Source organism: Daphnia magna, linkage group LG3, assembly GCF_020631705.1.
Source record: "Daphnia magna isolate NIES linkage group LG3, ASM2063170v1.1, whole genome shotgun sequence".
In the NCBI taxonomy this organism is placed as follows: domain Eukaryota; kingdom Metazoa; phylum Arthropoda; class Branchiopoda; order Diplostraca; family Daphniidae; genus Daphnia; species Daphnia magna.
The window spans coordinates 6,406,176-6,409,987 of record NC_059184.1 but is presented as its reverse complement, the minus strand read 5'-3'; the positions used below and the strand labels follow the sequence as shown (position 1 = coordinate 6,409,987).

Below are 3,812 nucleotides of genomic sequence, written 5' to 3'. Positions count from 1 at the left end.
GGAAAGATCCGAGCTGGATGAAGAGGTTATTAAATCTTGGTTTCTCCATTGACTGGATACACAGTGCTTGTTTTGCTATTGCGAGGTCGTAAGAAACGGAGATGTATATCTGGTTACACTCCTTTAAGATTCGAAGAGATTTTTCCATTGTCTCTTTAACAACATCCACTCGAGTTGGAGATGCGTCTATTTGCGGCAAATAACGCACTCTTTGAAGAGGGAGGACATCTTTTACAATCCGAGAGTTCCACCCGGTCCACATAGGAGTATTAGGAACGCAGTGGCATAGTGATAACATCCATAAGAAGTCAAGTTTAAAAGCAGTTTCCAAAGTGCTAGGTGGTGGAAGTGATCTCCTACTGTCTGTTAAAGCCAGCATGGGCTCAGACAGCATTCTGGGTTTTTTGTAATAAGGTTCAATTATTATATCTCTTGATATGAATGCCCGTCGTCGCTTCCCAGTTTGTAGTATGATATCACATTCGTCTTCTTCGAATTCATCCAATGGAAGAAAGTTGTCACCATCAGGGGGAATATCTTGTGTCACGATTCCCACGGTGTCATGTAACGTATCTTTTCCCGTAAGCGTTTCAACGAAAACATCGAAATTATCAAAGGCAACTCCAGTGTTGAGATCCGGTCTGCAAAGCAAACTTTCAGGCAATAACTTAGATTCCTCAACAGCACCAAAAGCTAGCTCTGTTTCCAAATCTTCTACGAAATTGTAGCTCACGCAATGTCCAAAACGGTTCATTACGTCAATCACCTCGCGTTTTCCTATATTGCCAATATATTTAACTAAAAATTTAAATGTTCATGAGAATAGCAATAACATTGATTACCTGTTGTAGATTTAAGGTACATCCCGAGCATCAATTGCTTTGATGGCTTGTAGAGTCCATTAGTGACGGCAAAAATGGTGTCATCCATCAAAGTATCTATTCTAATATTCTTTCTGTTTGAGATTTCACTTTTGTCTGTTTGAGCCTTAAGACCTGAATTGGAATGTCAAGATGGTAATTCATTGAGATAAAAAAATTGCATTCATATTTCTCCTATAGCCTAAAACAAAGTTTACCTGCTACCAGACTTTCAAAAAAGGTTTGAAGCAAATTTGGTGGTTTAACTTCTCCGGCAATGAGATCCCTAATGTTAACGTTTTTTGGGAGAATATTGCGGGGCGTTTCCAATATCAAATTGCGAAGCATGAAGGCGACTTCTTTTACCTATAAATTAATTACATGATATTATTAAACTAAAAATCAACTTACGTTTAGAAGTGTTTTTACCTTGTAATCAGAAGGTAAAAAAAGTTGAAAAAGTTGAAAAAGTGAAAGTTGTCAGTAAAGCCTTGTCGACGCTCAAGTCGGATTTGAAAATGATTTTTCCAACGCCTTCGACAGTGTGATTTATGACTGTTACTTTGTCACCAAAATAGCTGATCAATTTCTCTAATACCTCACACTTACGCACTCTACAAATACTATTATAATCCAAACCAAGTTCGGATAGCAGCAATCGATAGTGTTTTGTGATATCTTTCACACGATGAACCTCTTCTTCCTTCATGATTTTTTCTTCCAAAAAAGCTATAATTTTTTGCATAGCGTTTTCCCTAATGCTCTTGTTTAAAACCCACTTGGATTGATGTTCCTCTTCTCGTTTCTTTACTGCACTTTTGGCTGCAGAAGCAAACTTTTTCCGGCACGAATTATGATATTTTATTTCTTTAGAAACGAATTGCAAGTTCGATTCGAGATTCCCTATCTTTCTTACTATGGCTTCATCGTCGAGGATTATGGCGTCATTCATTATACCGATCTGAAAACATAAAAAATTATTAATTATTATTATTGTTATTAATAATATAAAGGCAATTTATGAATTCTGTTACTTGAATATTTTCTGTCGAGCAACTTGTAAGATATTCATTTTTCCCATTATGTTCCTTTCGTACTTTATCACAAAAAAAACAGCGATTTAAAAAAACGCCAGTTCTTGTATTGCTGACATTAGGCTGTTTCCCAGATCTTAAATTACGTGCAGGAGTGTTAGAATTGCTTTGTGTTGCACAAGCTGTTTCTGCATCTACAAAACGTAGCATAATTCTTAATGGAATAAGCTTTAAATAAATGTTTATGAAACTTAACTGGAACGCTTAAAGAATCTTGAACTGCACTTGCACTTTCACTGTTTTTATTGCACTGTTTTTCTTTGGCTAATTTTATCTGACTGCTGGAAACAGCAGTGAATTTACTATAACAGGAAGAGTGATAGCCCTGGGTGTCATCAGGAGTTTCAGGTAGGTTTAATCCACTGAATTTTGAATTTGTTCGAAACTTGTAAACAAGTAGAGCATTTTTACATTTCAAAAGTTTTTCGTCATCAAAAATTTTTATCTTCTCCGTACTCGCAGTATCAACTATGTGAATCACACATATCTTTTCTTTAATTTAGGGAGTCATTTTAAAAACGAAATACACTTGTAAACACAGTGTCAATATTACATTCTTAGTATTGTTTACGCAGAGTAACACACTAATTAACGGAATAGCAGACAGCTCAAGGAACGCTGCCAAACTTTACAAATATATATAAGTAAAAAAAAATTATGGCGTGAAAAGATAATTATATCGTAAAAAATTATATGAGTTGCAGTTGTAAAAAATTGTAAAAAAATATATATTTTCGAATAAGGCGGGTGGGATGCGGTGTTGCCATTGTTAAATAAATACGTCTGACAGGACAAATCTAGCAGTTTAACTGATTCTGTTTCCTATAAAACGGCCAATAATTACGTCTGTTCTTATACCATAATTATCAGGAGGAACTGGGCTATTTTATGGTGTTTTTGGTTTATTTGCCGCTAAGTTTGACGAAAACAGTCAAATTGGCCCAATTTCAAAACGTCTGTTTGTCCTTAAAACGGCAAAAAAAAACGTCTGTTCGTACAACCTAAGAATCAGCGTAATTTCCCCAATCTAATGGTATAAGTTTTATCCTTGCCGCTTGGTTTGACAAAAGCCGTCATTCACGCCGACTTTGACGACGCGTCACGGGTGAACGCGGCCGATGTCAGCCGACAGAGATTGGTTTTATTATTAGTGAGAACCCCATCTATCGATAAGAATTGTCAAACCTTTTGCCCTTAGGTTTGACATCACTTGACAGCTGTCTCTTAGTCTATTTGTATTTGTGTGCGGCAATACAAATTCGTTAATTTATCGTGTATTTTGTGTCGTGCTTCACAACAATTATATTAAATGAGTTTTTAATAACGATCTGGGATAACCAGATAAGCTTGTTGGCATCTTTCTCTTTATCAAAGAAGAACTCAAAGTGTTAGGCGAATATACTAGAATTTTGTTTGTATCTTTCCTTTTTGTTACGGCAGAATTAAGTCGGAGACAACCACAATTGTCTTGTGGGCGTTGTCGGGCGTCATGAATAACTCTAAATTAGTTTATAAACATAATTGTTAAACAAACTATAAATATAACGAAATATATGCGAAAAATAGTTTTAAATCTAATGGCGCATGGAGAATGTCTGAAATAATGATACTTTTCCAAATAGCTGGAACTATTGGTCCAAATTTAGTTCTATCAGTGGTCTTGTGTCTACAGGAATACTGAAGTAGAGCCGAATGCATTTGAATCAAATCATTCGGCATTTCAAAAAAAAAAAGAAATGTTTACTAAAATCTTCGATTACTTGACTTCTCTTTTTCGCGGCAACGGTGCAGAAAGTGTCTCGAACGTTACTGAAAAATCATTCCCCGTCGCTCGAAAACCAACCGAGTCGAACCAGAA

General features: G+C 35.9%; 1 pseudogene; it reads right to left on the bottom strand.

Annotated features, from left to right (window-relative positions):
• Positions 1 to 423: 423 nt before the first annotated feature.
• LOC123470441 lies at positions 424 to 1,812 on the bottom strand (annotated as a pseudogene).
• Between the last annotated feature and the right edge of the window lie 2,000 nt (positions 1,813 to 3,812).